Below are 12,160 nucleotides of genomic sequence, written 5' to 3'. Positions count from 1 at the left end.
CATGCTTGGGCACACTCTCCACCACCTCATCTAACACACTCCAGAAATTTTCTTTCTCCTTTATCTCACAACCAACCTGTGGGGCATATGCACTGATGATATTCATCATCACCCCTTCAATTTCCAACTTCACACTCATCACCCTGTCAGACACTCACTTAACCTCCAACACACTTTTAACAAACTCTTCCTTTAAAATGACCCCAACACCATTTCTCTTCCTGTCCTCACCATGGTACAACAACTTGTACCCACCGCCGATGCTCCTGCTCTTACTTCCCTTCCACTTTGGTCTCTTGCACACACAATATGTTTACCTTTCTCCTCTCCATCATATCAGCCAGCTCTCTCCCTTTACCAGTCATACTACCAACATTCAAAGTCCCCACTCTCATTTCCACCCTTCTAGTTTTCTTCTTCTCCCGCTGTTCGTGGCAACGTTTTCCTCCTCTTCTTCGTCGTCTTCGCCCAGCAGTAGCCAATTTCCACCAGCACCCTGTTGGGCAATAGCACCGGTGGCGGACGTTGTTAACCCGGGCCGCGACCGATCCGGTATGGGAATTCGATTCTGAGTCTGCATAGTTCGGTTGGCTTGTTTTGTTTTGGCAACCCTCCTCATTTATCTGGGCTTGGGACCGGCAGTCAGAATGTACTGGCTGCACACCCCATGTGGCTGAGTTGAACGCATCAACTGTTCAATTGTAACCTCTTCTGCACGTCTTTTATTTAACAGAGAGACTTTGTGGGGGATTCTTGCAAATAAATTAGTTTCACACAGGTGTCTTCTAACTGTCACAGCACTTACAGGTAACTCCAGACTGTCTTTGATCATCCTGGAGCTGATCAGTGGGTGAGCCTATGCCATTCTGGTTATTCTTCTATCCATTTTGATGGTTGTTTTCCATTTTCTTCCACACGTCTCTGTTTTTTTTTTATTTATTTATTTATTTTTTGTCCATTTTAAAGAATTGGAGATCATTGTAGATGAACAGCCTATAATTTTTTGCACCTGCGTATGTTTTCCACTCTCCAATCAACTTTTTAATCAAACTACGCTGTTCTTCTGAACAATGTCTTGAACGTAACTTAGGTTGAACTAAACTTGAACTTAACTAAACCAGCAAGTCCTTTCAGCTGTTCCCTTGTTTTTTCACTTGGGGTCGCCACAGCAGATCTGAGGTGGATCTCCATGTTGAACTGGCACAAGTTTTATGCTGGATGCCATTCCTGATGCAACTCCACATTACATGGAGAAATGTGGTAGGAGTGGAGGGTTTGAACCGGAGACCTTCCGCACTGATACCAATCACACTATCCACTTGGCCACCGCCCCTGCTAAAATTTACTTTATACTATATTGTGTAGATTTTCACTGAAGAGCATATTGTTTTAAAACCTTAAAAAATACAAGTCAATTTTTATTTGTTTACTTATACCCACACACCAGTGTACCTGAGCATCAACGTTCAATTGTGAGATTACATAATAATTTGTGATATACCACCAAGCCCAAATCTCTGCCCATCAGAAATAAATTTTTAATGTTCTGGTAAATTTGCAAGATGTGATGAATAAATTGATCTAATTGTTAATGTTCATCAGAAAAAAAAGTGTTATACATGTTAAAATAATTAATTATGTTGCTAGAGTCTGTGATTTATTTGTTTGTTTTTTTTATTAAGCCATGTTTTATAGTCATAGCCTAAAGTGTTATGATTAGTATAAACTGAACCCAAATGCAATCAGGACAGCCAGACAGCAGATTAAATAAATAGTGCTTTATTTACCAAAAGTTAGAAATTCAACAGATGGTGTGATTGCTAGTTGTGAGAACAGGTGATATGGACATGCCAACAAACATAACTGACAATGTGCAGACAGCAAACTACAAAGAAAATAGACTGAGTGTAATAAAATAATGACAAAATAAAATGGGTAAGTAGAAACTAAAGACTAGGACCGAACAAGGGCCAGGAGGGTAGACCTGCGAATTTACATGGCAAGGAAGGTAAACTGCAGTTAGTCCACAAGTCAGGATAGTGGGGCGAGATTGTTCATTTAGTCATAAAAGCACAAAATTTGCCACACATATTCTAAATTAACCAGTGTTTATTTTCAGATGTCGAGGCATCTTGGAGCTGACAATGGAAGAGTAGGCAGACAAGCAGTCGGGTGGTTGGTCAGGTGGCATGGAGCAGTCAGGGGAGTAAACACCAAGGGGAACAGCTGAAGGCACATGAAGATATGCCCGGGGTTAGGTTGTGAGTTGTTGGTCAGTATAGTAGTTTGGACATGCTTTTACCTTCAATTCAATGGAAAAGTGCGTACAAACTATGTGCAATTGTAAATAAGTTATCTTTATAATTAAAGTTGATGTACAAGTACTGGAAAGATTACTAAGCTAGAAGTTACACCTCTACGCTAACTTGTCTTGTGTAGCTCTCAAGGTTGCCAAGCAACAGATGGTAGGGACAATTACTGAAAGCATGTGTCACACTGGCACACCGCATCTGAAGCCTTCGACTTGCACTTGTCAGTAAACATCCGCTAAAGTATTTTGCTCTCTGATTACTGTTATGACAACAACCGGTAACTCACTGGGATTAAATAACTAACAAGCTTTTCCACACTCTATACAGTGCGCATTGAGTTGGGAGGTTTTTTTTTTCTTTCCACTGCTGTGTACAAAACTTGCCTCAAAGCACCTCATGTGGAAGATTTTAATACATAATCTTACAAATATAAATAGGTATGTTGTGTGGGCCGCTGAAGAGGATGTACTGCTGGCCCACCACCACCAGAGGGCGCCCTGCTTGAAGTGCGGGCTTCAAGCACGAGAGGGCATTGGAGCAACAGAGTGACAGCTGTCACTCATCAACAGCACCAGCTGTCACTCATTCTACTAACATCATCCACATCACCATAAAAGCAGGACTGCAACTCCACCTCCCCGCCGAGAAATCAGCTACCACTCAGGTAACCTTCTCTGCTGTGATTTATTGAATATTGTTCTCTGTGCAGCCGTTCGCCCTGTGGATACAGTCTTCTACTGGATTGGCGTACAGTGTGGGTTGCGACGTCTTCGCCTCTCACTCCTTCCAGAGAAGCGACTGACAGGAGCTGCACGGGTGTTTCTGTTTCTGGAGGTGGAGGTTCTCCCTCCCGGAGGATCTGAGTATGGAGAGATTACTGGGTGTGTATCCACACACCCACCATTAACTGTTTCTGTTTCTGCCAGCAGTACCAGGTCTGACAGCTGGAGACGGTGGCCACCTGGGACCCAGGACTTGGCGGCTCCGGTGTTCTTCAGATCCGTTGGCGGTGGAAGCCATGCGGGATCCGGCTCTTCTCTGGACAGACGTCTTCTATCCTCGAGCCTGCCCACACGTCACCTTGTGTATGATTGACTGTACTCAACTGCAATTGTCTGTATTCCGTTGTGCAATTCACAACATTAAATTGTTACTTTTTGGCTTAATCCATTGTCCGTTCATTACCGCCCCCTGTTGTGGGTCCGTGTCACTACACTTTCACAACAAGGTACATTAAATTCACGGAGACTCGCCATCAACCTTGTGCTTTTCCATCATTTGTATAATTCATAGACTGTATACCCGTTCTCCCATTGGAGGGCCCAGGGCTCTACACGCGAAATTCTCCCTAAAGAGGGGATGAGCCAATGCATGAGCATGGCCAATATCATATACATCAGAATACCAGTTTCAATAAAATGTCTCATTTTGTCCCAAATAAATACGATATCACAACCCAGGCAGCACACATGTATCTTGGCAATGTCGGCTTTAGATCGTACATTGGGCTTTGCTTCTGATGACATTCGTTCGGCCAGGGGTTGATGCTGCAGTTCCTCCCCTCAGCTATTGGAGCTGCTTGCTAGTCCATGCTGCATTTTGTAGGAACTGCCATATGAACCGCAATGACATTCTAATTTAATTTCAATATCTTTGCTAGCTTACAATAGCTAGTCAGTGGTAGCTGGGTCTGCTGAATGATAAGTCTGGTGTCGAGAAGGAATGAACAGGGGGCCTCAATGTATATAAGGGCTGTTTTGCCGCATTGGTTGTTCGTATTCATGAAAGCTTAGTGAGCAGATGAGAGTGAGCAGGAAAAACCACTTGCTTGTTCATTTTATATTATTGCCTGTATTAAAGATGTCCTTTTCCAAAAAAAAGTTGTCTTTTTTCATGGAGACCCACACAACTTCTGCTGAACACAACAGACGTTTTGGCAAAGAGGATGGGATTATTCAGGATACAAGCCATTGTTAAAAATGTTTGGTCCAAAAAGAAGTTCCACCATTGGCAGTCACTAGAATGCAAAGATGGTCTTTAATTTTATCAGCATATCATCACAATCCTTCTGAACAGCACGGAAATGTGGATGCATTTTCCAGATTGCCAATTGTGGATGATGATTTTCCAAGGTCAAATGCTATGTTTCGATTTTCCTATGTGGACAGTCTGCCGATCACAGCTTAGCAGATTGTCAGTGAAACTGCAAAAGATCCGACACTAGCTAACTGTTTGTTTTGTCAGGATGGCTAAAACATGTGCAGGATGAAATCATTCAGCTGTATTTGAGGAGAAAATCTGACTTAACAATAGAAAGCGATTGTTTACTCTGGGTATTTTGAGTAATCATCCTGATAACCTGAAAAACAGGTTACTTGCAGAGCTACATGACAGCCATTGGGGCATGGTCAATATGAAGTCCCCTGGCCAGAAGCTTAATGTGGTGGCCTTCATTAGATGAGGACATTGAAATTGAAATATGAGCGTAATGCACCTGATGAAGTACCAATGCACACTTGGAAATAAGCATCAGGTCCGTGGGAATGGATACATTTGGATTTTGCAAAATCAGTGTCAGATGTTTGTGGTACTGACTGATGCATATGCAAGTTGCCCAGAGATTGTCCCTGTCGACTACTACCACGTGTTGTCTACAGCTCAGTTTAGGTTCGTAAGTTTAAGAAACGACATAGCAGCACTGGAACCATTTCACATTTATTTACAGGACTGTTCAGAACATGCACCTGCTCCGCTCCATTCACCTCACTTCTGCAAATGGCTGTGCTGCAGTCACAGTCTGATATACATTACTGGCCTAGCGTACGTGCAGGTGACCTTTGCCACATATACCACACATAGAGGGTTTGAGAAACTCCCTGGTATCCGTCCATCTGTGGGAGATGATGGTGTAGCATCCAGTATGGATTTTTTTTTTTGCTTTTTTGCTTTTGCTGATTTTTTTTTTGTTTTTTATACACTTTTTAATTCAATTTCAATCTATTTCGTTGTTATAGTGCCAAATCAAAGCAAAGCTGCCTCAAGGCGCTTCACACAAGTAAGGTCTATCCCTACCAACCCCTAGAGCAAGGACACAGGTGACAGTGGCAAGGAAAAACTCCCTCTGGTGATTTGAGGAAGAAACCTCAAGCAGACCAAACTTAAAGGGGGGACCCAATGCTTGAGTCATGCTACCAACACAGTTGACAATACAAATATACAGGAAATTTTTGTCTTTTGTCTCTTTCTATCTGCACCTGTATGAATGACTTGTCAGTCCAATGTGTGAGTGAGAATCTCTGCTGCATTTGTTGCACGTGTACTGTGGTGCCTGCTGAGGCTGCCGCTATTGCTGTCGCTCTTTCCTCCTAGCTTGTTGCTCAGCAAGGCCTTGGTTCCTCTCCTGCTCAGCCCTCTATGCACCTGTTCTGACAGTAAGGCGCCAGGCTGCACGGTCATCTGCACACTGCTCCCACGTGTTGAAACTAGCTACGTTTACATGTACACTTTATTTCTGATCTGATTAAATTCTATCCAATTGGTGGATCAGATTGTCCCGTTTACATGAATGTGCCCTAAAGTGATCCGCTTGCTATGCGTGTTTACATGCACCGTGATTACGATCCGATTCAGTCGGTGGAGCAATCCCATAATGCTTTGCGTTGTGACGTCTGCCGTTTGTGACATGCGCAAATGAGTTGTACCCGGAAGCCTGCCCGTATAAACAATGGATTTGTTTTCTGGAGTAATTAAGATTACTGTTATTCTTTGCACGTTTTTTTGAAACTGCAGCATCAGAGGAACATACTTCTTCTTCAGGACTTGTTCAGAAAGAGACGAGCGCGGCTAAATGTGTTTTTACGTGATGTAGCACGGAGCACGGTTAGTAAAGCTGTAATGAAAATACAGACGGATTAAACAGCTGATTTACGAGCCAAATGAAAATGAAGCATTGGAGATCAGACGGCGCTTTGAGGAAACGCATGATATCGCTCAAATAACTGACGGGACACATGCAGGCAGGTTATTTCTGAACGTCTGTCCTTTTCATTGACCCACAATCGATAACATCACATCTACCACTTTTATGACTTCTGCTAACTTTTTTCTGTGGCTTTTAGGTAGAGCCCACTATGAAATCTCACTAAACCTATTTTAAACAATGAACTTTTTCAAAATATGACAATAAAGCAGTTTCATGAATAAATGAAACAAACCTTGTGAGGTGTTTTTACATTTCCTACTTTACTCAGCTTAAACAAGTTGTTTGCTTTTAGATTCTGGAGCATTAGTTGCAAAATGGCTGGAGAAGCCCAAGATTCCAATGTTTTGTGCCATTCAGACCTTTTTGAAAGCTCATCAACTGCCAAAGGTACCTTTCAAACTTTTAAGAGAGAGAAAAAAAAGTCATATCCACTACACCCTGTGCTTTTCCCCCCTGATTTATTCTTAAGGATATAATTACTCATTAAACAAAAATTTTAAAAAACATAACCATTTTCTGTTTTAGGGTGTGAAAAACAGACGGACTGAGGGAGAAGACTACACATCATTACGAATACAAATCAGTGGTGACCCTGCAGATTCACTCCTCGACTGGTTGCTGAAAGGCTTCATAGATTCTACCCATCTGACCCCAGAGGAGAACTCTGTTAATGTGAACTCAGCTCACTCTGTGTGACAGTAGAAAACACTTTAAGGATTTTGAAGTTGAGGTGGAGGGTGCTACTGAAGAGATTTTCACTTCACCTTTACACCAGTTGTGATAACAACCTGCTTTCCACATCATAATTTGTCAAAATGAGAGGAACAAGGCAAGCAGCAACTGGTTGGAGAACGCTGGTCACTTTGATGGCATCTTTCCTCAGGCTGGACCACAAGTCTCGATGCAGAGCCGTTCCGGCGGGAGCAGGACAACGATGGCATTTAAGGAATACATGTTCAATCACATCCCTCTCTGAAATGGTCATCTCCATTAACAAAATAATAATTAAAAAAAATGACAAACACATTTTCTCTCTTTTTTTTTTTTTAATTAAAGTGAATACAGCTTTCTTCCATACACATATATAAAATTAAAAACCTGCCAGGACCACAACAATCTGGTTAAAAATAAATATAGTGCTAAAAACCTTTATTCACTTACATCAAAGCTTGGCATTACTTATTAGACTGGCGTTACAGTGAAGTCAGATCATAAAACCAAACCCTAAAGGAGGCTCTTTGTCAGCAAAATAACAAGAGAAACTAAACATCAGGGCCAGTTTCTTATATTCAGTTTCTACATATGTTGTGTAGGCTGTAGTCAAAGTTTCCAGTGTGCAGATGGTCAGGTGGCTTGTTGTGATTCGTGATGAAATAGTGGACTTAGTAGAGGACCTAGCTGAGATGCTTGCACATCATTTAGGAGAGATTAACTCACCTGTTCCAGGCTAATATAACCTCAATGAACAACTTGAGATATGTGCCAAAATCTCTATCCAGAACAAACAGCCCAAAATGCCCAAACCCTTTTTCATCCCAAGTGTTACTTCATATACAGCTGTATTTTCTAAACAGCAGCAGCTAGAGATTTTCAAAGGTGTTGAAAATGACCAGTACATCTTTGGGAGGGCCAAAGAAAACTGTAAAATTTCTATTTTGATATTTTAAGAGAAAATGGCTAAAATAAGTGGGTCAACGTATTACCACAAATGAACATTTTCCAAATAGGCAATTTTTATTTTCAGTCCTACTGTTATCAATGGAATATGCATTTAAAGTGGAAAATACAAAACAAACCTTGTATCTTTGGCAGACAACTATCTAGAGGTCTTAAATGCTTTACAGATTATCAGGAACATCAGCAACAGAAAGTTTAAGATACTAAATATGTGGTGATTCCAGACTATATGTAGGTCATTTGACCTAATTTTTTTTTCTTAAAATATCAAAAATAGAAATTTTACACTCTTCTATGACCCTTCTAAACATGTACTGGTCATTCTCAGCATACTGAGTACCTTGGAAAATCTATAGCTGCTGCAGTTTAGAAAATCCAGCTGTATTTGAAGTAACACTTGGGACGAGTGGTCATTTTCGGGCTGTTACATGCTTGTCTCAGCGAGGTCCCAGACTTTGTTCATGTAAATGAGGAGCTGATGAGTAGGACTGAGAAAGGAGAGCCCGAAGACCATCAAAAAGTTGCCCTATAATGCTTTCAGTTGAGCGGATACTTTCTTCCATAAACCTGGAAAGAAGCCTCTCTTCTCTTTCCAGATTCCTCTCATGCTGCTGTTGCATGTTGTCCAGGAAAGATCTCTGCAGGGCTGATCGATCACCCAGGAGCTTGGCATAACCAGATGATGGCTTTCATTCTAGAAAGAACGTATAATTTCAGTTAGCAAAGAAAAAAAATGTTTATGTTTTTCTCTTTGTGGATCTCTCAGTCATGTATTATACCAAAGAATCATCCTGCTTCTGTATTCAAATGTTGTAACTCAACACGGCTTTTGACTTCACAAAGCTCAAAACAGGAAAACAAAATGAAAATGAAAATACGTTTGTCTTAACTGTCATATTCTGCTGGAACTTTGTAATATTACCATTTCTAAAAAATAAAGTACTCCAAATAAATAAATAAATAAATATGCAATGACTTTGAACGTTATTTTTTCAACAAACTCTACAAGAAATGTCAATAACTCACTGTGGTCTTATTTTGCAGCATATTACTCTTTAAAAAAGCTCACTTTTTTGTCTGGAGCCTCCTCTGTGTGGTCTTCAGGTTGTGTTAAGCTGCTGTCATCAATCTCCTCCGACGTGCTCTTTACATCATCATCATCTGTATATATGAGAGCAGAAATTAATGTGATGTACTAAAGTGAACGAGGATAAAGAGTGTTAGTTAACTCGATGACAGTGTTGTGTGGGCCGCCAGAAGAGGAGGTACTGCTGGCCCACCACCAGAGGGCGCCCTGTCTGGAGTGCGGGCTCCAGGCACCAGAGGGCGCAGCCGCCTCACAGGAGCAGTCAGGGTGACAGCTGTCACGCATCACCTGCAACAGCTGTTACCAATCACGTGATCAGCAGGGGTACATCAGCAGGACAACGTCTCCACCTCTTTGCCGAGATATCGCTCTACCTGGAAGGTAACGTTCTCAGCTGACTGTGTGATCTTTCGACAGTAACCTTTTGTGACTTTTGTGCATTGTATAGCAGACTCTTTTTCCAATGAGAGGTGGAGGTAGTTTTCCTGCCGTGTGGATTGCTGGGTGCAAACGCGCCCACATTTAATTGTTTTTTTGTTCCTCGCCAGCAGTACCAGGTTCGACACGCGGAGGCAGTGGCCACCTGGGAGTTCGGGACTTGGTGGCTCCAGTATTCCCGGGGTCTGGTGGCGGAGGAAATCGTGTGGTTCCGGTTCTGCTTTGGACAGACGTCTTCTATCTTCGAGCCTGCCCACACGACACCTTTTGTGATTTGGCTTTTTGTCTATTGTTGTAATCTGTTGTGTATGTTGTGCCCATTCACAACAGTAAAGTGTTGTTATTTGACTTCCTCCATTGTCCGTTCATTTGCGCCCCCTGTTGTGGGTCCGTGTACCTACACTTTCCCAACAGACAGACTGTGTTCATGCACTTTACTCCGAGAATAAACTTGTGGGATAACTTAGCATGAATCCCAAAGACTTGAACTAAAGCCGCACATTTGGCTCAAAGTACGTCTCGTAAAAAAAAAAAAAAAAAGGAATGTTGAGTTAGCGTGATTTTATCAGGACTTACCTTCAGACTTTCCAGTGTCTCGGGTGAACTTTCCTCCTGTGGAAACCCGACTTCTACTCCAGTGTGCTCCTTGGAGAGGGTCGACCTCCGATTATTACTCCATTAATTCATAACAAGTGAAGCTGGTTGGAGCCGCGCGGCTTCTGCTCGTTTATCTTCTCCTTGTAGAAAGAGCTCGTTGCTTCCCAGCAGTTTTTAATTTGCTCCACTGACCTGCTGACTCCGGACACAACAAGTCTGTGCTGCCAACTTACGTTCGTCAAGCTTTTCCACTTATTTTAAATTCTTTTAAAACGTTGAGGACTGTTGGCTCTTGTAAAGTCCAGCTCTGTTTTTTCCGTCGCCATTACCGTAAACACAGAGCAGGAAGCGTCACGTGGTGATGTGACATAACAGACATGCGCAGTAAGGCTCATCACAGGCGGACAATCCGACGTGCTGTTTACATGGAACGAGATCGGGTTAAAAACAGGGTTACATCACCTCCTCTAACCCGATTGTAATTTCGATCGGATTGGGCTATTCTAATCAGATGGAGCTGTTTACATGGCGTGATTTTGATCTGATTGTTCAGTCTGATTGAGTAATCAATCAGATTACTTTTGGTCCATGTAACCGCAGCTAACTGATGCTGTACATTTTCATATCCTTCTTGCAGATATCTTTGAAGTGCAGGTGTGGTCGACCAGCCAAACAAGTGTCCTCTGCCAGCTAACCATACAGTAGATCTTTAGGAATCCAGTCCAGATCCATTCTCCTGACATGGCCAAGCCAACGAAGGCGTCTTTCACCAAGAATGGTGAACATGCTGCTCATGTTGGCGCGTTCCAAGACCTCTGTGTTGGGCAGCTTGTCCTGCCATCCAATGTGCAGAATTCATTTAAGGCACCTCATATGGTAGCTGTTGAAATTTTTCTCATGCCTCGCTACTGTAGAGGAGTGTGCTGAGCATGCAGGTCAGGTAGATGTGCAGTTTTGTCTTCTCAGTGAGGCTGGAGTTGTTCCAGACTCTTTGGCTTAGTCTTGCATAACTGCTGCTGCCTTCGCAATCCCGCTGTTCATGTCTGCATCAATGGAGAGTGAGTTAGAGACGGTTGACCTAAGGTATGTGAAGTGCTCCATGTCTTTCAGGCTGTACCCATCAATGCCAGTTTTAGGGGAAGCAACTCCCCCCAACGCCATGACGTTTGTCTTCTTCAGGCTAATGGTCAGTCCGAACTCTTTATAGGCCTGAGAGAGGCGATTAACAAGCTGCTGTAGACCTTCTTTGGAGTGTGATGTCAAGACTGCATTGTCAGCAAAGAGCATCTCATGGATGAGTACCTCCACATCATTGGTCTTGGTGCGAAGTCGCATGATGTTGAAGAGCTTGCCGTCAGTCCTGGTGTGAATGTACACTCCCTCACTGCAATCCTTCAAGGTGTAGTGAAGGAGCATGGAGAAGAAGATTCTGAAGAGCGTCAGCACAAAGACACAGCCCTGTTTCACCCCACTAACTGATGTTGCACCATTGAAGCAAGCATGTTCTCATGGAATGTAGAGACCACTGCAAGGAGTTTTGGGGGACAGCCGATCTTCTGCAGGAGTGTGAAGGGTCCGACTTCAGGTCGGTGAAGGCGATGTCGAATAGTCTGCTCTTGACACTTCTCTTGCAGATGACGTATTGAAAAGACCATGTCCATGGTAGACCTCCCAGCTCCAAAGGCGCTCTGGGAATCTGGGTAAACACACAAGGCCAAGGTCTGTAGATGCGCTAAGGCAACACGGATGAAGGCCTTCCCAACAGTGCTGAGAAGGGAGATGCCTCGATAATTACTGCAGCCGCTTCTGTCTCCTTTGTTCTTATACAAGGTGACGATGCTCGCATCTGGCATGTCCTAGGGAATGTGTCCCTGTTCCAACAGAGGCAGAAAAGATTGTGCAGGTGTTTTAGCAGCACAGGTTTCCCACTGTTTAAGAATTGTGATGGGATGCCATCACTCCCTGGGGCCTTCCCACAAGCAAGGCAGTCAGTCAATGACTTTTCCAAGCTCTTCCATAGTTGGTGGTGTGTCTATCTCTTCCAAGACTGGCAGATCTGGGATGTCC

Source organism: Thalassophryne amazonica, chromosome 1, assembly GCF_902500255.1.
Source record: "Thalassophryne amazonica chromosome 1, fThaAma1.1, whole genome shotgun sequence".
NCBI classification, from domain to species: domain Eukaryota; kingdom Metazoa; phylum Chordata; class Actinopteri; order Batrachoidiformes; family Batrachoididae; genus Thalassophryne; species Thalassophryne amazonica.
Note: the sequence above shows the minus strand (reverse complement) of the source record.